Here is a 23,571-nt window from a genome sequence, read left to right on the forward strand (position 1 = left end):
ACCACCTGTTACAGAAAAGGATGAATTCTTGGCCTTGCATAAAGGAGTCATAGTTGTAGTGGATATTGTTTTTATTTGATGTATTCATGGGTGAGTCTTTATCTTGCATCAATAATGTAGAACTGTCCCATCCGATGTTGGAGTATCTAAACCAGTAACTTGGTGAGAGTCTGGAAACTGTTATGTGCATTGGTAGCATAGCACAGCTAGTTTGTGCATTGTGGAACACTGTCACTTGACTTTAGTATTATATATCCGAGTCTAATTTGTAGTTGCAAAAGCACTTTTAGTCAGCCGACTATTAAACCCCTCATACAATGCACCCTTGTAGCACACCAAATAAAAGACCTGACATCATGGATATGCACTTTCCCAGTTACTCTGCAGATAGTTTAGTGGATATGAGTATCTTGAGATAATGTTACAATTGTTTAATGCTCACTGACATCCATTTAATCCTGAAAGCAGCAAATACTGTAAGCAAGAGATGTATATAGAAAATGCCTCTAGAGGTACGGCACTTGCATACATGCACTCAAAAGAGCAATATGGTTGTCAGAAACACAGACTCTTCCCCTATCCCATAAAGTATGCACTCCATACATAGACTACTTATGCTGAGGCACTTAAATGCAATCTTCTTACACCCCAAAGACCCCCCCCAGATATTCCAGCTGCAAAAATTATCCGCTGCAAACTCGAAAGCACTGAAAAATAACACCAGCTGACACTGCACATATACCCACACCCAGTGGAGCCTCAACTAACAAGCCCATAGGATGAGCCAATACACTGTCAAGGACTGTAGTCGTAGAGGATTCCATTGAATAGCATGCTGATGTCCCAGTCACCAGGCTGAACAAATAGAAAAATAACTGTCAGTTGCCTACCAAGGGCCAGGATCTACCATTTTGTGCATGCACTCAAGCCATTGCACTAGTCAAAGTCAAAGTAAACTTATTGTCATTCAGATCAACAAATCCAATGTATCATTGGATGAAATGTGTGCATTGAAAACAGTTTTCACAAGAGGGTGAAGGAAGCATATAACTGAAAAAATTCTAGACAGTACAGATATAAATAAACACATAAATGCGCACATAGATTTTTACACGTAGATATTATATGTACCAGTATTATTTAGTCATAGTCCATGTAGGTGTAAAGGACCTGTGATGTACCTCACTAGAATATATGAAAAGAAACATTATTGAGGTCTTGGAGTATGTGTCAAAGGCTGGTATGTGCCTAGCATTCAGCAGCATTCTACCTTCACCAAGGATAATGCCATAATAAGAACAGAGGATGACTGACTTTAATAATTGGCATAGTTTCTATCGTCATTCTTAGGGAATGTAATATTTGTCGGCATGACAGGACATGGTTAACAAACTACATTGCTTTACCAAGGATGGTCTGCACCTGACCCTTCAAGGCTTTCAGATATTTTCTAAAATACTCTCCTCCCTCATAGAGCCATTTTCAGGCAATGCCAAATTGACAAGACTTCCAACATATCAAAATCTACCCAAGGAAATCTAAAAGTGCTACTGCTCAATGCAAGGAGTGTAAACAAGACATACCAGTCCTTTCAAGTTCCTCTCACCCTGGAGAATGCGGGCATCTGTACAGTTACCAAGACATGGATTAACACTGCAGTTACTACCCTGGTGGTGCAAGGCTTCAGTGCCTTCCACACTTTCAGACCAGTAACTGCACACACAGGGACTAAAAGGTGAGGTATATTGAATAACAATCATACCTCTAGAATGATTAAAGAGGATGACATACTGGAGTTTCTTCAAGTCCAGATTACTATGGGCAAAATCTCATACCATATCGTAGCAAGTTACAGGTCATCCTTATGTCCCATGAAATCTATAGCTCATACTTAAACGTATTGGAGTCACAAACTATTCAGTCAAATACCATACTCATGAGAGACTTTAATTATACCTCTATTAAATGGGAATCCTACACAACCCCAAATTTGCAAACACAGAGATTCTTAGACTTTGCGAACACAAACACCAGGACCATGAAGTGCATATGCTTACCAGAAGTACAAACATATTGCGTTTAGTGCTCACAAACATGAGAGAACACAGCAACCCCCCCCCCCCATAATGTGTCCTCTCTGTTAAGGTCAGAGCACAAAGCAGTCTCCTTCAAAACAAAAAGCAATTCTGTAACCCCAGTAGACCCTTTCACAGTTGGGAAATAACCCAAGGCAAGCTAACTTTTGGTAAATGATACTCTGCCAAAATTTCAAGCTGCTCCAAACCGAGGTAACACAGCAGCCCATGTGGAATTATTCACAGAAGTTCTGTGCAACCATGTCAATGACTGCATGTAGATCACTGTACCTACCAAAAGTAAGCCCAAAACTAACTTAAGAAAAACACAGTGGTGAAATCCAAACTTAAGCTGTTTGTACAACACAAGAAACAAAATCATAGCTAAAATTAGGAAGTGTAACACCAAAAATGATAAAACTAGTCTCATCAAACTCATTAGACAGCTATGATGACCAATTAAGTCCAACAATAAACATTCTGAGGTAAAGATAACATCCCAGGCCAAGGACAACCATAATGCCTTCTTCATCTATGTCTGAATCCTACAAGACAGCACATAACAGTGTGCTGAACTGCTGCTAAATGGAGACAACTTCATGGTACTGGGTGACTTCGCAAATCTTCTGGCTGATAAATTTGACTCCAACTTTACTCCCCTCATCAACCCCCCGCCCCACGACACCCCCAAGGAACTATCATCTAACATAATTCTCTTCAACTATCAGTAGGGAGCAAGTCTTAAACATTTTCTCTGTGGCCAAGAATACAGCTTTGATGGGCCCTGATAATATCCCAAGATGCCTCCTAAACAACCCAAAATATGAACTATCAGGGCCACTGGAGTCACTATTCAACCATAGTCTCTGAACAGGCTTCATGCAATGCAAATGAATGACTTTAAACAGTCATCACCTCTACACAAGGGCAGGCCATCAATAGATCCTGGGAACTATAGCCCCATTAGTCTGACAAGTCTGATATACAAAGCCATGGAAGGAATTATCATGGGAATGATTAACAATGACATAGGAAACCTACAGACAGTGGTCCAAACCAGTTTGGTTTTGTCTAAGGCAGGTCATATATACTGAACCTGGTCAATTTTTTTTGAGAACATCACCAAAGCAATGGATGAGGGCAAAATAATTTGTAGTGCCTACATTGACCTGGCTAAGAAATGTGATACATTACCCAATTTGAGCACTGTCAATAAACTCATGGAATTAGTCATAAATTCCTATTTAACCCACTGGATGGACAGCTGGCTTACAGATAAGACACAAGAGGTTAGGAATGGAGAGAGCATCTCCACAAGGAGGCTTGTCCCCAGTTTTTAGGTTTCTCTACTAGGTCTGCTCATCTTTGGCATCTATTTCTTGGAAGTCAAGGCCAATGTCAGTGGACCCTGGCTTACCAAGTTTGCAGATGATTGCAAACTTTGAACACTCATAGAAACCTCCCAAGATGCAAACATTTTACAGAATGTTTAACACAGGCAAATAACTGGTGCCAAAGTCATGGCTTAAAACTTAGTGCCAAGAAATGCATAGTAGTACCTTTTGGGAAGTTGGCCACCCTGGAAAACTACCTCATCAATAAAGCACCCCTAAAGGTTAACACATTAATCAGGAATTTAGGGACTCATGCAGACAGTAACCTGGCTTTTGAGCAACTTGTGTGTGTAAAGTAGAAAGAAAAATCATTCTATGTCACTTAACGTATAAGTAAGAGCATGACATGTAGATCAAGGAATATCATTATACTACTGTACTCAACCATCGTCAGACCCACCACTGAGTATAATGCTTCCCTCGGTATGTACCTCTACAGGCCTGAGCAACAACTGGAACATTCACAGAGGTTCTGCACAAAAAGAATACAGGGAGTAAGCACTATGCCCTATGCAGATTGACTCAAAACCCTATCCTTAAACTGTTTCCTACAAACTGCTGACTAGGGATTGATCCCTGGCATCCTTGGATCCCACCCTGATGCACCTTTCACATATCCACAAAATGAACAGCATCGCCTCTTCTAGAATGAAACATTTAAACTCTGTTTGTGATTTAAACAGTACATGTTGGAAGAGCAGGTATGTATATCAGAGAATTTCCATTGTCTGGAATAGGCTTCTCATCCATGTGAAGCAGAGCCCCTCCCTAACATATTCCATCTTATCCTTGATAAGCTGATGGGAAATCAGAAGTTCACTGCTGATCTGACACCTATGTCTCTTATGGAAAGAGGCAGCAGTTAAATCATGCCCTAAGTAAAAAAAAAGACCCCTTAAAGTACCCTTTAAAGCAAAATATCCCATGGGATACATTTGGGTTGTGTCGCTAAGCCTGTAAAGGCTCCAGTGGTTGTTAGCCACAGGGATAAGCTGACACAGTCAAGGGGTGAAGAGTGTGGGTTTGACATGGAGAGTGTGGCCACTGCATCCCCAACACAAACCATAGCCATGATCTCTCTGTTTGGGCATATCGATAATATACAAACATCTAAGAGAGATCAAGTTGATGGGGAAACTATAGCACTATGGGTGTGCTGGCCCACAGTAGGCAGATGACCGACTTTGGCTGCAGCATTCATGAGCAGGGAGGTCCCTTCAGAGGTTTGGTGATGATGCGTGTCGGTGATACTGTTGCTGCCCTCCCCCGAGGTCAGTGTGTTAGTGGCCACAACCCAACTTATGTGCAAGGACATTGTGGAAGTACAGTTGAGTTCCACCACATGTGTTGCAGAGAAAATGAAGGAGAGCATGATGATTTACTGCAGTGCATATCTGTTAAGTGTGATTCTTTGGGTAGACTGAATAAGAAATTGGTCTGATCAGTGTCTTTATTGAGTTGTCTTATGACAGTGACACTCTGACCTCACAGCTGGTCATGTGTTACATTAACAGATGTTAGCCAACATGGCTGTGAAAAAGCAAGATTCTGCACCCACTATGGTAACATTTCCACAGCAACATCAATTGTGGAGGTGACTACACCCAAGCAAGGGCATCCCATGGTCTTAACTGTCATCATACTGACTCATCTTCCAGTAGACATAATTTGAGGTCATATAAAACATGAGCCTCTAATTGATGTTGTGGTACTGTCATTGCAACTTCTTGCAGGACCAGCTCTCATGGGCAGGGCATGTAATGGAAGCTGAACCCTCTCTTATGCATGTCGTGTACCTGCATAGTAGGATAGGCCACAGCTTTGCACCAAGTGCCACCATTTTCCCCTGCATATCTCACTCCTTCCTGGCCTTTCTTGACATTAACATCTATAAGAATCCCCTCACTACTTGTAAAAGCAGTTTTTGTTTTGATATACCTCAGCACATGCACAATTAATTGTGAAAGACATGCACCCTTTTACTCCCCTCTTTGTCTGTGCAAATGATATCTGTGCGCTCCATACATTGTTACTTGGGTTGTCAATGTCTGATGGAGAGTTTGTCCAGTCTGTTCATTAGTAAGCATAATCTGCTTTTTTGTATCTTTTACTTTTACTCTTGTATAGCTGTCTTCTTAAGCTATGCTCAGTCTGCTACCTCTTTGATAGTGCCATGTCATACTATGCCTGCATCCTTCTGGCATAGTCATCCTTTGCTGCTGGTTCCTTCTCTGACTTATTTGTTTTAGCTACTACTGCCTCTGCAAAAGGCTACTCTTCTGTAACTTCTTCTATCTATAATGTCATGTTATATAGCACACGTGGTCAATATTTTGATACACACATGGCATATTTTAGGGCTCCACCACAATCTAGACAGCAAATCATGCCTACAGCAGCCTAAACACATGCTGTATAGCATTTTTGGCTTGTGATGGTGCATGGTTGTAACCCTGGATGTTTGATTCTGCTGATTTCTGATTGGTGTCATGAGGTAGGGTTCTGGGTCTTATTCGGTATCATCAACAAGATGTTCCTGTGAGAATTCATCGCTTACAAGCCATTGGTACAGGTCACACATGCTATACTCATGAGTTGTGAAAACTGCCTGAATGGCCTGCATTGTAGATGATATCTTGTGCATTACAGACCGTCGAGCAGTTGATGGAGTAATAAACTTTGTAGTTTGCATGCCTCCTTCTCATTTCATCAAGTGGGGCCTTTATTTCAATGTGGGTGCAGTCTATGGCACTAGAAGCTCTGGGAAATGCGCTATATATCATAAAACTCCCTCATAGTTTTGGCTGTTTCCTTTGGGGTATGTGAGAATGACATATGCTCATCTACAAAGAAGAAACTTTGTAGTGCATAGGGTGTGATGTTCACTTCCTAAATTATGTTATGCACTTAGTTCACTTAATCAAAATTGAACTGTAACATATAACTGTAAAATACGTGCTGCAAAAAAATCAAATAGAAAATAGTAGGTAGTCCACAGTTGAGTTAAAATGGAATATATTTTATTGAAACACACGAACAAGTGATCCTAGGTGAGCATAATGCAAAGCATCAAAAACATTCCTTATTTTTATATAATCAGATTGTTTGGAGCAAGGAAGTAGTTACAGAGGGTGGTTATCCTAAGAGCAATAAAAACATTAAAATCATTCCTTTAGCCAAGTCCCCCTTCCCCTTAACACCATAGTGTAATCAGAGTCTGTGCTAACTAATACTGAATCAAGAAAGCTAGAGACAAATTACAATCTAAGATTGGTACAGGCAGTGACGGAAAAGGCTTCCAGCATGGACGATGAGTTGGCATGGCTAGGAGCATGGCCAACTGGTTTTGAGATGGGAACGGGTTCTTTTCCATCACTGCCTGTACCAGTCAAGAAGAAGGGCGAATGGAGTCAGAGCCATATGAATCAGAGAGAGGCGAAGAAGCGGTGAATATCCACTTGACTGATGATACTAACTGTATTGTTTATAATACATCTGACTATTCTTTGTCTGCAGATGAACAGTATGTTCTTAACAAAGGCTTAACATTTGTACAGAGTACAGGAACTGTATATTCTTTGGTAATTCTTGACTTGATGTTATATGGTAGGAATGTGTCACTTAAAAATTTATATAGTAATTCAAACAGAATTACAAGGAGTTGAGACAGCCCAGCACTTTTACTCCACCGATTAACTCTACTGTTAACACTTTTTTGAGACTGTGTGAATCAGATATAAAGCATTACCTAAAAGATAAGGGCAATAGCAAGTTTTTTTAATCTGTCCATTTCACAGAGCCAAGCACTGAATTCACTAAAACACAATGCAGATATTGTGATAAAGCCAGTGGATAAGGGGGGAGCTGTAGTAGTAATGAATGAGTTTCTATCAGAGAAAAGTCTTTCAACTGCTACAGGATGCACACACTTTTATTTGTATATCCCCTATAATGGCTAATCATACATCTGGCAAGGTAAAGCAAAGATTTACAGAATTAAAACAATTGGGGCTAATGTCAGAGGACTTATACACATTTTTATGGATAGAACATCCAATGGTGCCTATATTCAAGGCACTACCCAAGATACATAAAGTTCTGGTTGACCCCACACTAAGACCCATCGTCTCAGGCAGGGGTTGGGTCACAGAGAATGCATCCATTTGGATAGAATGTATATTGAAAAAAGTTTTAGATAGTTTTCCTAGTATACTAAGGGACACAGGACACTTCTTATCATTGTTGCATGAGTGTATTATACGGCATGAAGGACAGAATTGTATTATGGTTACACTAGATTTAAAGAATGTATTTACTGTCATTAGCAATGAATATGGCATATCAGCCATATAACACATATCACAAGTAGTTAACTTTGAGCTTGATAACATTAGGCTAAGTAAGCTGATTAAAATAGTGTTAGAAAATAACATATTTATGTGTCAAGATGCATATTATCACGAGAAGCAGGGGCTGGCCATGGCCACCCCCTGTGCTAACACTTACACAAATTTAGTGTTGGCTTACTGGGAGAATGAATTTATATATGGAGGACAACATCCATTGAAGGACAAGTTAATTTTCTATGTGCATTTTGTGGATGCTGTTTTTTTGTTATGGGGGGAGGTCATGGATTTACAAAAATGTGTTGAATATTTGGAATCTACGACTCCTTTCCTTAGATTCACCATGCAGTATTCCAGTAGAGCTTTGGACTTTTTGGATGTAAAATTGCTGAGGGATGAGAATGGAGTATTGGATACGACCCTATTCAGAAAAAAACTGTTGGAAGAACAGCATGCTATGTTATGGCAACATACATCCAAGGTATACATTCAATGGTATAATAAGACGGCAGGTTGATAGAATTTCACATATATGTATGCAGGATACACATTTTGAACAAGAAATAGACAAGTTAGAGAGTAACCTCTGTCGAAGAGAATACAATGAAAATAAAGTAAAAGATGCTATTACCAAGAGTAAACAATACAGAAGTAATAGGTCTAAGCCTTGGTTCACCCATAGACAACAGGATGGAACACCTGTTCAGTCTAGAGCCTCACAGATGGACAATGTGAGGCTAATGCTAACATATAATAATAACGTAGGGGGAATATGTGATATAATAAAACAGAATTGAAATGTTTTGCTGACAGATGAAAAAATAGCCAAGGTAGTAGGAGAAAAACCTGTTTTTAGTTTTAGAAGAAATAAAAATCAGAAGGATTTACTATGTCATGAAGGGAAGACAGAAAAAAGTAGGAATTTATTTATTTATTTAAATTTGTTGACCGGGAGTGTCCGACTGGACGTGGGTCCATTTTCAGCGGAGGCCCGGGGAGAAAAGCTCCACAGTAAAATAAACAGACAGTAGTTACATTGGATTACATAGCGATTAACAATTTAACATAGAAATTACTTACAACATATTTACAGATAAAGAACATAGTACATCAGTAGACAATTAGAATCTTTATCTGTGAAGTACATAACAGGCATTAACAAATGTAACAATGAGAAGTTCCTGCTGTATAATAAGTACGAGGCTTATGAGCATCTGAGCTTGCTATCATCAAGGTAGTTAGTGGAGGTGAAAGAAAGGTAGTAGTTGGATGGGGTGGATGATATTAGAGTGGGAGTTGCAAGGGCATAGCCAGCATGTTTTTAGGTGCGCTTTTAATAAAGTTTTGAAGTTGGTGCATGATGGTACGGAGGTAATTGTGGGTGGGAGTGAGTTCCATAATTTGGCTATGGCACAAGAGAATAGTGCTTCACCAGCAGAGTTATTGGCTTTAGTGATCTGCAAGTGATTTTTGTTGCTGGATCTTAGTGGTCTGGTGGTGCGATAGGGTTGGAGTAGATTCTGGAGGGATGGGACTTTTAGTGGATGGTTTACTAGTTTGTGGGTGAGTGAGAGTTGATACCACTGAAGGAGGTGAGGGAGTTCAAGCCAGCCCAGTTCAGCAAGTGAGAGACAGTGGTGACTACGGTAGGATGCCCCTGCGGCAAATTTGGCGATTTTGTTGTAGCAGGTCTCTAGCTTGTTTAGATCACATTGCCTTAGGTTGGTATATACTGGAGAGGCATAAAGTAGGGTGGAGATAAGTTGGGAATTTGATATTGAAATCTTTGCTGCTTTGGTGAAAAATTGTTTATTTCTATATAATGCTCCTAGTTTTTTGTGGACTTTTTTAATGGTCATGGATATGTGAATGTCAAATTTTAGTTTATTGTCTATTTCCACTCCTAGCAATTTGGTGTGTTCAGTTGGGTATATAGTGGTGTTGTCTTTTGCTGTGATGTTAAAGTGAGAGTTGTTTTGAGTATGTTTGGTGGGTTGGAAGATGAGTAGTTTAGTTTTTTTTGGGTTGAGTATTAATTGGGCATCGGATAACCATGTTTCAACAGAGGAAAAGGCTTCCTGTGTGACTTTTTTCAGTTTGGGTAGGGACTGGGCTGAGCAGATGATGGTTGAGTCATCTGCGTATTGGATGAGTGTGCCATGTTTGGTGGCAGAGGCTAGATTATTGGTGTAAACAGAGAAAAGTAGGGGTACAAGGATGGATCCTTGGGGAACCCCTATGGAGACAGGTAGTTGGGGAGATATGTCATTCTGCCATACAACGGATTGTTGGCGGTCAGACAGGTAACTCTGAAACCAGTTGGTGACTGATTGTGAGAAGGATAGGTTATTGAGGACAGAGATAAGTTGTTTGTGTGGGACCATGTCAAATGCTTTAGATAGGTCTAGGAAAGTAGCAGAGGAGAGATAGCCATTGTTTTTATGATGAAGGATAGTGTTAGTAATGGAGAGTAAGGCAGTGGTGGTGCTATGGTTTGGTCGGAAACCATGCTGAGTACTGGAAAGGAGGTTGTTAGTAAGGAGGTAGTGTGAGACCTGAGAGTGTATGCATCTCTCTAGTATTTTGGAGAGTGGAGAGAAAATAGCTATGGGGCGGTAATTGGTTAGTTCTGCAGAGGGTCTGCCTTTGTGGAGGGGAATTATATGTTAGACTTTCCACAATGTGGGAACGTAACTTTCTGACAGAGATCGGTTAATCAAGATGGATATTGGGTAGGCCAGAGCATCAGCTGCGATTTGTAGGTATTCACTTGGGAGGTTGTCTGCTGCTAATCTGGTGGGTTTAAGTTTAGTTAAGAGTTTTTTTATGTTGGAGGTAGGTACAGGAGAAAAAGAGAAGGCAGTGGGGAGATTACTAGTTGAAGGTGTGGGTTGGAGGGGAGGGGGGTTGTGTTGTTTAGCTAGTGATAGTATGGTTTAGGTAAAGTGTGTGTTGAATGAGGTAGCAATATTTTCTGAGGAGTGAGGGATGTTAGGAGGAGGGGTACTGACTTTACCTGGGTGGAGGATGGAGTTTATGGAGGACCAGAATTGTTTGGGGCTGTGTTGTGAGGAGTCTAGGGCAGACTGGTAGTATTGGAATTTGTCCCATTTTATTAGCTTTTTGACTCTATTGCGTAGTTCTAGGAATTTCTGTCTAGCTGTGGGGGTTTTGATTTTGCGCCAGTGCTCCCAGGCTTTATCCCAGATTTTCATTTCTGACTTACTGGTTTTCTGTAGCCATGGGGAGGGTTGTGCTTTGGTTCTGGAAAATCTTATGGGGGCATGGTAATTAAGGATGTTCAGGAAGGTAGTATTAAAAAATTCCACTGCGTCATCTAGACTGAGGTACTTTAGAGCATGCCAGTTACATTCTTTGAGGGATGAGATGAATGTGAGTGAGTTAAAGTTTATTTTTTTACGTATTTGACGATAGATGACAGGTTTAGCTTGGTACAGGTATTTTTTGAGTAGGAATGTTGGGGAGTGATCACTGAGGCTATCTGATAAGCAGCCTGTTATATATGACTGGGAGTTCTTACTGACTAGTATCCAATCCAGGGTAGTGTGCTTGCTGGAGTTTTTATTTATCCTTGTTGGTGACTGGACTAGTTGGGTGAAGCCATGAAGGTGTACATGATGGGTTGGATTGTTGCCAGAACAGGATTGCCAGTCAATATTGAAATCACCTAAGATGATAGTTTCTTGGGGGAGATGGTGGGTAGACCAGCTGAGGAGGTTTTCTAGTGGAGGGATGTTTTGGCCAGGTGGGAAGTAGCATCCAATTATGTTGATGGTTTTGTTTTGGTTAATTTTGAGGTTGGTATATATTATTTCTTCATTGCCTATTTGTGCAGCTTATGATTTTAAGATCTGGATGTTTAGATGCTGTTTAAATATTATAGCTACACCACCTCCTTTTTTGTTTAGCCGGTCTACTCTTAGTATGCCGTAACCTGGAGGGAGTATTTGCTCACTGGTAATGTGAGGTTTTAGCCAGGTTTCTGTCAGGATGACTATATCTGGGGAGTATAAGTCTATGGTGGCATGGAGTTCATAATTTTACACAATGTGCAGGAACATGAAAGTGCAGAAATTGCACAGCATGTGAGTACATTGTGGAGACAGAATCATATGTGCATCCTGTATCTGGAATACAATATGGTTTTGATTTCTATGCAGATTGTAAAACAAAGAATATTGTTTACCTGGCTGTCTGTCAGGACTGCAGCTCATTCTATGTAGGAAAAACTAACTGCATGCTGAAAAACATAATTTTGAATCATGTGTCCTCTGTAAGATTAAAACATGAACATAATGCACCTTTTGAACACATTTCTAAGTATGGAAATCATACGTTCAGGTTTATGGTTTTACAATGTGTAAATAAAAACAAAAGGGGAGGTGATTTGATTAATGAGACAGAGTTGAATGAAACTAAATGGATCATTGAGCTAGTAGCATACAAAACCCCATGTTTAAATGGTGTTATACCTTTAAGACCTGCACTAAAAAAAGGAGGATGCGGTACTGAATGTTAACTGAAGAGCTATATAAAAACTGCAATTTCATTTGAGTTTTGTATCTGAAGAAGGGTTTGGTCCCGAAAGTGCTCATTCCTGTGTTTTTAATTGTGTTTTAATAAAAGCTGTTCAGCGTGGTGGCCAGTACCTGCTTTTTTCCTCTTTCTTTTATAACATTGTAAATTAGTGCTAAAATAAGTAAACAGTGTTTGATATTTGTTTTTAAACACAATATAAGCAAGTAATGTCAGCATTAATCAGTCCCATATCAGTCTTTTAAAGAGTGGGGCAGTTTTTTGAGCTATAGTATGCTTTTTATGGAGCAATAATAATTAAGCTCCAGTTTTCTAAAATAGTTCAGTTTCAGCTGCCACAGTAGTTCATGTTTTTCTAAAAAATTAGGGATGTCTCCTTTCAATTCCAAAAGGTTCACATGGCCAGTAATTTGAAATTTAAAGCCAGTGTGTCTTTTGTGTAGCTGTTGGTGCCAAGCCAGAGCATTACTATTGCACTTAACTCTAATTTCAGAAATATGGCCAGAAATCCTTCCTTAAAGTCTGTTAAGCATTTTCCCCACATAAAATGCTTCACATTCATTGCAGCTAGCCCTGTAAACCACCTGCATTGAATTACAGTCACCTCCTGCATTGGTTTTAATCATTTCCTTTAAATAAGGGCAGAAGAACATGTCTCCCTCCTTTATGTGCTGACAAAAGTCACAGTTGGCTTCACACTTATTGGTGCTTGTATCCTGTGGTCTGAGCTTACCTTCAACCCAACTCCTAATGCTCCTGGCTTTCCCATACACAAAGGAAGGAGCTTCTCTAAGGATGTCCATTAAATATGAGCGTTCAGTAATTATAGACGAATTCTATCTAATAACATTAACAATGCTGTAATAGTCAACAGTAAAAGTCAAGATACAACTGTCTTTAGATTTATCAATAGAATTATTTAACACCCTGCTATATGGCCTGTTAAGCACTGGTGCATTTGTACTTTTTAATTCAATTATAGGTTTCAAAATGCTTCTTAAAATATTGCTTTCGTATTCCTTCACTAAAAATAATGTTCAAGTTCATTTAGGTTCTTAAGGAAGGGTTCCATTCTTGTGGTGATCCTGGCCAACCTGTAGCCATGGGACTTGACGTTATATTTCATCCTGATGGGATGAAGACTCTTATTATGTAGCAGGAGGTTTACTCTGGTAAGTTTTCTGTAAGAGCTGTGTCAATTTTACCTTGGTGCAAGTCTTTAGTAATCTGCATATCTAAAAAGACTGCTGAGGTGAGGCTGTGGGAAGAGGTAAAACACAGGAAGCTGGTGGTTTGATTCAGATGTCTGGTAATAAACATAATCCTCCTCCCACTAACCTAGGGCTATGCTAGCTGGGCTAGGGGACCATAGCTGCCCCCATGGCTATACCAGTCTTATGTGTATAATAATTTCCATTAAACATAAAGAAATTGTAGCTAAGCACCATACCTAAACGTTTACCTGTTCTTTCATGTTGTGCTGGTGTGCCATTGTTGTTTTTTCTGTAAGAATCAATCACTGTTTCAATAAAATAATTATGTGGAAGTACAGTATATAATGATTTGACATCTATTGTTAATAGAATACTGTCAGCATAAACTGTAACATTTTGTATTTTCCATAAAACATCATTAGATTATTTTATGTGTGAGATTTTCTTCTCAACCAGAGGTTGTAACAAAAAATATTTTTGCATATGCTCACCTACATGCTGCAGCACGTCACTGGAGAACTGTTGAAGGATTCTTGAAGCAGGGGCCAGATATACCAACACTGCATTGCCAGTAGGTTAAATAACGGTCCCTGTAGCTAATATAAGTAGATCCACACATATATATTAGAATCCACTATTATTGGTACTCCATGACTCCCATAGGGCTGCTGATTAGGCCTATATATTTCCTGTTTCTTTCATGTTGCCCCTCTCTACATGGTACCAGTCCATTGCACTGGTATTGTGGAGGACAAGAATTAATGCCATTATTTAAGAATGACTTATTTAATTGTTATAATGCTGGATTTCTAACTGGTTCACAGATAGGATGCACATAATCAAAACGGAGGAAGTTACCTCCACCAAGAGACTAGTCATCAACGTTTCTGTGCTGGGACCTCTCCTGCTAGTCATCTACTTTTCTAAAGTAAAAGTCAATACCAAAAGACTGCAAGCTAGGAACAGTCACTGAATCCTCAAATTACTTTAGACAAACCTGCTTGCAGGATGGCTCAAATAAATCACCAATGTCAATATCGTGGTCTGATACAAAATGCCAAAAAATGCATTATTGTACCCTTTGGGAAGTCATCTACCCTAGGGAACTACCACATTGTAAATGCACACCTAGTTGTTTGGGATTTGGGAACTTGCAGAGACACTGGCCTAACTTTTGGCTAACTTGTATCTATTATTGAAAGAAAGTCCTTTTATATTATGCAGTTCATGAACAAAGGGATTATGTCTAGATCTATGGATGTTATTGTCCTCCTTTACTCAGCCTTTATTAGGCCAGTCATTGAATATAATGTCCTCTTAACATGTATCTGTTCAGACACATGCATCAATTGGAATGCCCACAGAGATAACTTACTAAAAGGATACAAGGCCTAGACAACATATCCTAAATGGACTGACTCAGAGCCTTGTCCCTGTACTCTGTATCCTACAGACTGCTAAGGGATGACCTGTGTCTGGAATGCAAGGCAGCCTCTGATCCGATACTAATGGATTTACTGCACATCAGTTAGTCAAATGTTATCAGAAATACTCACCCTAGGGATCTAGACCTCTTTCACAACATTAAGAGAATGGTTTGGAGGAACAGGTATATTTTGTAGAGGATACTGCTGCTATGGAACAGACATCCTATCCACATAAAACGGAGCTCGTCCCTTTCCATTTTCAAGTGTAACTTAGATCTATGGATGGGAAACAGAACATTTACCTGAGAACTTCCCCATGTACTACTAATGGACAGATGCAGCTCCTAAATGCTTTATCCCATGCTTGGACCCTCTCAAATTATCTATGGTAAGATCCCAGTTATTCACACTAGGGATAATATATAATTATTGACCATGAGATGGGTAATCCTGATCTATAACCAAATGGGATAGGCTATTTTGAGAAAAAAGGGAAACTGGCTAGACTTAACATGGCCCACAAGAGCAGCTATCCCAGTATTTAACTATGAAGCTATAAGAAATGTTAAACATGGACAGAAGGCCCTGCATCCCTAGGGCAATGTTGCATTCTCTTGGTCTAAGCAGAAGCAGGGAGATCCTCCTGCAGATATACATTTGCAATGGCTGTGGCAACCCCTACCATATTTGCATGATATTCTTCATATGAATATGGGCACATGACTGCGTTTAAATCTAAAGTAAACCTCATAGATGGATATATTAGTCTGCCTCAGCATGCAGTGCAAATATCTGCACTTTTAACTATCATCACTTCTGTGGTGTAGCGCAACTGTTCATCTGTAGCTTAATTCACAATTTATTAGGTCCGTACTAGAATGGCTGCAGCCTGTGACACTTTGTTAGAAGCCACATAAGCACAAACTGTAAGAGCAGTTATCATACTCAGGCCATCTATAACACATGCAGTCCTAAACTGGATACTTCCAAGCAAGTCAGACAGGGTGTCCACTCCCAAAGTTGAAGTTCCCATTACCAGTGGCCTCTGCTTAATCAGTGAGTTTGCTGTTATTATCCATAACATGGTAGATTCCATCTTCCAAAGCAGATAACTACATTTTAAGCAAAATGATGGGACTTTTCCATATACCGGAAGAGCACAGTTGTGAAACATATCAGACTCTAACACAGTTCTTGAAAATCCATTGAATGTTCTGTTACTTTTTCAGGACACATGCTACCCAATTTACAGTATGCCACATGGTTACTCATTGAACTCAAAAGAGCACATAAAATAAAGCATGTCATCATTTCCAGATGACTAGCAATTAAGCTGACTTTAACTGATACGATTTATGTTTGCCCAGTCTGTATTAGCTGGAAAATGCACAGAAGGACTTGTAGCGTACTCATTTTATTGTCCAAAGGGCTCATTAATTAGTTTTCCGTTTTTTATTTCTGTGACGCTATAAACTTTGCATGCTTCTGTGGGTTAGCAATGCCCTGTACAATAGCAATCACCTAGAAAAAATGGTCCACAAAACATTACCCTGTGCACCAGCAATATAATGAAAATATCTTCCATTTTACATATGCAAGAGCATATTATAGTCAACCTATGCAAGTCAACATTATCCATTTCAAAACAATTGAGTTTCCTGACACCAGTACATTTAACATTGAGCCACATTCTGAAAATGCTTCTGCATCTGATGAGTAGACACACACAACACAATATGGCAGTAGGAAAAAAACAAAACATGGCAGAAAGATTTATAGATGTTTAAATGCCTTGCAGCGATACAGCACCCACTTTAGATTTGCATGTGACCATATTCCTGTGTTAATGCAGAGAAAAGTAGTATACATTGTTAGGGGTTGCCACAGTTATTGTAAATGTGTACCTACACGAGGCTCTTTTAGCAGCTGCAGCAGGAGATGATGCCCAGTGTTGGCCAAAAGGCACTGGGTCATCCAATTGCACTTAACATTTTAAGTCCTCCATGGCACCAACATATGGATCAGTACTATGTGGATAGGAACAACATACAGGAAACTGTGGACATGTCAAATGTATCTGCAGCCCTTGGGAGATGTGGACTAGCTACCCAAGGCATGCATGGCTTTACATATATTAGCTACAGGGTCCTTTCAATGACCTACTGGGAATCACAGTGGAGGTGTATCTCAGGTATCTGCCTTGAGAATACTCCAGTTTCTCAAAGCCATGCTTCTGTATTGGGGGGGTAGCATATTTAGTTCCCACATACACCTGAGTAAAGAGCAAGTACCATTCAGGAGTTCTATGACATAGTTCATTTCCCCTGACATTCTGGGAGCCATTGACTGTACCACATTGAAATAAATGTCACACATAGTTAACTGGGAAGAAAGAACATGAAACTCAAGGTCTAGCATTCCTTTAACTACCAGATGATCTGTAATGCACAGCGTATCATTTACAATATGTGTGTGTGCAGGCAACCCAGTAAGTTTAAGACTCACACATATAGCGACCCTATGATCCTTATCAACAGTTTGCAATGGGTGACCTCCCACAGGAGCATCTTGTGAATGATGCTGGATATGCTTTCTAACCCTAGCTTAAGACACCCATCAAAAATTCACATAGTTAAGGTAACTAGGAGTGCAACCATGTATTATCACAAATCCAAAATAATGGAGAGTTTGTGTTCTGGTTGCTGAAGACATGTTTTTGCTGCCTGGATGCATCCTGTGGTGCCCTGTAGTATAACCTCTCCATGTGTGCAAAAATACTAACTGTGTGTGCTGTGTTTCATAATATGTTACTTAGCGAGCAGTGACAGCAGTGCAGCCTCTTGCAGGGATACCAGTTCCCAGCACAACATACAGTGGCAGCTGAAACAGATGAGGAGTCAGAGGATGAGTCAACAGTAAGGGGTGACCATGACAGATGGAGGCGGTCACAGTATACTGTGGCACTAGCAAACAGGCAGCACATGACACATAGTTTTACAACATAAATATACAAGAGATAACCAGATACATAGTTCAAATAATGCATACAAAAACATTATACTGTGCTTACCTATGCATAGGCTGGTCACACTGTTATCAATTTTTCAGTGCTGTAGAATCATCCTAAATGACAATGTATTACGGGGAGAGCACAGCTGTAATCATTTTTGCAGATGGGGTCAGGAGTATAGAAATGCATGTCATTCACAGGGAAGTGTGTAAGCTCTGAGGTCTAGCAAAACAAAGTGCATTTATGTTTATTGAGAACTTACATGGGAGGGGGTTCTAACAAGTCAAAGGTCTGGGTGCATTTGATGTGCTGGAACCTGTGAGGTGTGTGTGTGTGTGTGTGTGTCTGTGTGTGTGTGTGTGTGTGTGTGTGTGTGTGTGTGTGTGTGTGTGTGTGTGTGTGTGTGTGTGTGTACGCACAAGAACCCAGCCTTAGCACATTGAATTGGCCTTCAGCTTCCTACGAAAGCTGAATAAGCCAAGACTTACACTGAGTATATCATGACTTTGGTTAGATGTTGTGCCCTACATCAATGTCCACTGGCAAATGTGCCAGTATGATGATGACAGTGACCAAGGGGACAATCTCTCCTGAGTGTAGAATCCTCCACATTTGATGTTGCTGTGAAAGTGTTAGCATTGTGGGAGTAGGAGCTCCCTCATTCACAGCCAAGTTGGCTGACATATATGGATATAGCAGATGACCAGATATGAGGATGGCCTCTCACTTCTGACAGATGACCCAGCAAAGACATTGCATGGTCAGATATCTGATTCAGTCTATCCAATGAATCACACATATCTGTTAAGCATGCATGCATGCTTGACATATATGTGAAGCATGCATGCATGCCATTGTGCACAGCCTGCCTCGTCCTCACAATGTATGCCATGGTCATGGTGGAACTTGCCTGTGCCTCCATGATAGTCCTGTACATATGTTTGTTTAAAGCTACTGACACACGAAACTTAAGGGGATAAGTAAACATACCTCTGTTGAGCACTATTGCTAGACCCCCTGAGTGGACCACCCTGTCAGTGGGTGTAAGGGACAGTTGTAGACATCTCTGATGCAGGGGCAGCTGCACTTCCCTGATCAAGAATGTCCCCTTCTACCTGTCCAGTCTCTGTTGTGTTTCAGGGAAAACATTAGGTATAGAACCATGTCCATACTCCGGGTAGTTGATGCATGTGTCACACTTCCTGTGTACAGTACACAGGCTGCATACCCTATTTGTGCCATATCATCCCCACTATCATTATCAGATGCAACAATTCTTCAAACATCAGATGGGCAGTTCCCACATTGTTGGGTTGGATAAAGATTCTCCTGTGAATTAAGTGAATAAAAATATATAAACAGTGTAAGTAGGACGCAGCACCACATCTACATATGTGTCTTTTACCTTTACAAATATAAAACTTTGTTAAGGAAGTTTTGCAGCTATTAATAATATGGAGAAGGACTGCATACCTGAGACATCTGTAGTTGCATCTGTCTGGAGCCTGTCCAGCTCAACCCCAGCATCCGACACAACATTGTAAGACTCTATGCAAATGGTATTACCTTTCACAGAGACCAGGCACTCCTCTGTTTCTGTAACAGGTAGCTTAGTGAAGAGCCTTCCCACCAGTTTCCCTCTGTTCCTGTACCATGGCTTCTGTTGGTTGGGTAGCAGCAGGGATCATAGCCATGAAATTTATCATAGTTGTTTTCATTTTAACCCTCCACATTTACATCAGTGACCACATCAGCCCAAGCACAGTAATGGAAGAGCTTGGCAGCATGGACAGTGGACAGCAGTTGGCTATGGAGACAGAGGGCTTGTAATATCACATTGCGGGGGGATTTGCAGGTAGATTTGGATGGGCCTCCAGATCTCGCATTTGTTTTATGTGTCATTTTATAGCAGTCGTCTACTTATATGGAAAACAAAGGAATTAATAATTTTGTTCTTTCAGTGTCATAAAAATCATTGCACTGCTCCTATCCTTCTAGGGCATTATATTATGCTCTATGGATACACAACAGTTATACATTTCTGCCCACACAATCTTTAAAGAGATGTCAGGCATGGGATTTGTACTGACCACATACTTGCCATAAACAATTACAGTAATGAAAGTAAATCACAATCTTTACCAGTACAATAATAATTTAAATAGGGTTTTGTCTAATTACATATCTGCAAGGCACAAAGCAGTAAAATAATAATGAAAACTACTCAGAATATGAGCCCACGAGGTTTCTTCATCAGCCTTAACAGCCATCTGCAGTATACTACTTGCAGCACACTTGTAATGTGCCTCCTGAGAAAGCTTTGCCCAAAGCATCTTAAAAGAACTGACAAAGTGACATGGCTCAAAGGCAGTTAGGGTCTACGAACTGTCCAAGGTAACATTATACAACTGAATTCATTGTGTCAGAAGTAAAACTTCTCTTATATTATGCAGCCATCTGACAGAATGAAAAAGCTTTTCACAAAATCAGCTTGCAGGATTCGATCAAACTCTTTTCAAAGTAGTTTTCTTTTGTAGAGTGATGAGGCTCTGCTTTTCTGGTCAAATTTGTTTTGTAAAAATTCATACCTCTGGCCAAGATGATTATGCTGATTAGTGCTCATCTCAGTATTGTTTCTGAATCACTTAGGTTTTATGATGAGCAAACCTGACAAACACAAATCTCTACATGATGCCCTGCAGACACGTGATCACCTTTGGGCAGATTCGTGCATGTGCAGAAAGCCAGTTGTTTTAGAGTAGAGAATTGTCATTCCTCAATCAGGCATCTGAAGAACGGTCACTGTTCGACATTTATTATCAGCAGTAAACAGAGGAGTGGAGGACTACCATGTTATTTTACTCCTTGTAATACCATTGGAGGGTTAATACTACTTACTTTGCCATCCCTCACACTAATAACGTGTGCACTGGTGCCGGTCATTGCATGGAGGCTAAAACACATGGGGAATGTTTTTAGTGCTCTTTCTCTGCCATTATTACAAAGATAATTGAAAGTGTGACAATCATAGTTGGAGAAGATAAAGGTGTTGCTCCTTTTAGGTGGTATGAGGAGAAATCATTTTTTTTTTATACCTTCCATAAGTATTACAGGCAGTAGCTCTTGCAGAATGGCTATGCTCAGTCAGATTATATGGTGATGCTTGGAATACTTGGAGTCTGTCACTTATGTTGCTGGCATCTCTTGCATGAGGGAGCATTGCCATTGCCACTACAGTGATTTGTATTGATACTAACCTGATCTCCTTTTCTGATGGGAGGCAGATGTCAGGGCACCATCATCACCTCAATACTGTAAAGGTTTAATCAGGTAATGCATATCACCATCTAATATCCCATTATGCCCTGCAGATGGAAAGGAACAAGTTGGTGCACAAGAGTAGACTAGAGTGCCTAACAGAATGAAGGCATAAATATAACTTCTGTTCTAAAGTATGTATATGCTTGCATCATAACACTTGCAGTTGCAATGATTAAAATGGCTGCACAACTTTTATATAACAGTACTAGATTTAGAATTAGATTTCATCATGCCCCCTCCCCTACATAGTTGGACAAGTGGCTCATTGTGTTAAATCTATGTGAACTGAGGTAGTTACACTGTGGGCTCAGTTGTTCCACCACAAAAATAAAATCTGTTGTCAGGGCAGAATATATTTGTCATCCCATTAATATCGGTGCACCACTAGCAGGTCCACATACAAATATCCATAATTATTAGTCATCTGGATACTTCACAATATACAGCACACATATCTGTCCCTTGTCTATCACCTGTGCTACACATATTTATTATGTGACCAGTAGGTTTCTTAACTGTGTGCACAGTTGTATTATTGTCAAACCTGAAATAGCATCATTGGCCTAAAGAACAGATGTGCTGTCCTGATAAATAGCTCCTTCAATTAGTAAGCTCTTATGTCAGACAGTATGTGAGAATAGCAGTTGACTTAACCCCACCCCCAGTGTAATATATAGGCAAACAAATCAATGATGTATATGTGTTAGTCTTACTATTAAAAGCATTAACATAGTTAAGAATGCAGTTGCATTGTTTTTGTATGTCTCTCCCCCACCCTTTGCATCACTATTCTTTCTTTTCATGCATTCATTTTCCTCTAAATTTATTTTACTGTAATATGTGACAGCCCAGAAGCCTGCACCAACCACACTTCCATGACCTGTTGTCCCCTAATAGGTAACAGCAGCAGGGCTACTGCTTTCGCCTCCATTAGAAATGCTCATCACGTCTAGTTCCCAGCCTGCCGCAGTTACCCTGCACCAGGGGGTGGTGCAGTGGCACTCGGCAGTGTTTTCAAAGCTGGCACTATTGTCACCTGGCAGGAGCTGGCAGACCTTGTGTAACAATTAATAGCCAAGAGGTTGCTAGCCTGCATAGGTTGTATAGAGATCATGTCCAGTGATTTGCTGAGTCCTGTCCTTGCCCAGTGCTCTGTCCAGATTCTGAGGCAGGAATCAGTGTGGATGGCTCCTATACCTCTCAACTTTCCAGTTAATTTACCGAGGTACACATGATTGGCTCCAATAGCTCATCATAAAAAGATGTATTTGTCTGACAAACCATTGAGTACTTCAGAAAGTAAATAATTAAGAATATTGTAATTGAACAGGATTATTGAGCCAAGGAGTTAAGGGGTGTACCTCCTATTCCACCTCCATCGCCCTTTCTATGCTATGGAGAATGTCAGTATGAAAGGCATGGGGTCAGATCCATTGACTTCTATCTTTCTTTTTCACCCACCTCCATCCTGCTCAGCTCTTATTTCCTCACCTTGTGTTGTACCCTCTGCTTGCTGTCTTTTTAATCTCTGTCCTATATTCTTTACAAATTTTAATCCATGAGAAAATGCACATTGGTAAGCCACACACATGCCAAAAAGAGCTTGTAAAAGAGCAAAATCATCTTTCTGTGGCTATGCATTCCACAAAAGGTCAGAAAGAGCAACAGTAATATCCATATATAAAAGAGAAATGGCATTGCTTGTCTAAAGACAAAAGTTCAGAAAAATCCTTATCATATTCTAACAACTTGCCTTGGAAGTATGAAGTAAGATAAATATGATGCAAGTATGGGATAGCATCCATGACTCAATGCGCTCAAGCAGTGATGTGTGCATTGCCAATACACTGGTGGGAGGTTTTAATCCCTTGATGTTATACAGTGTTCAGTGTTTAGCTTTCTGCACTTTATCAGTCCTTGTAAATGTGTTTCTGACACCTTCACTGTAACTTATTTTGTGGCTTCAGTTGCTAATGCAGTGGTCTAGGGTATTTCAGTGAAAAAGGCAGGGGTTCAAATCCATTAAGAACTACCTTGTATGAGTCTGCAAAACACATGTATTGTGCACTAATCAGTGTGGTTTCTCTTGCTATAGTAGAACTTCTAGTCCACCCTCAGCCATCATAGGTTCATAGGTCCAAAGGCATGTACTGGGCTAATAACACAAGAAACTTTTTAATCCTAACCATGCATTCCAAATCTCTGACAAGTTCCGCTTTCCTTGGCA

Source organism: Protopterus annectens, chromosome 7.part0, assembly GCF_019279795.1.
Source record: "Protopterus annectens isolate FY-2018-M chromosome 7.part0, PAN1.0, whole genome shotgun sequence".
NCBI lineage: Eukaryota > Metazoa > Chordata > Ceratodontiformes > Protopteridae > Protopterus > Protopterus annectens.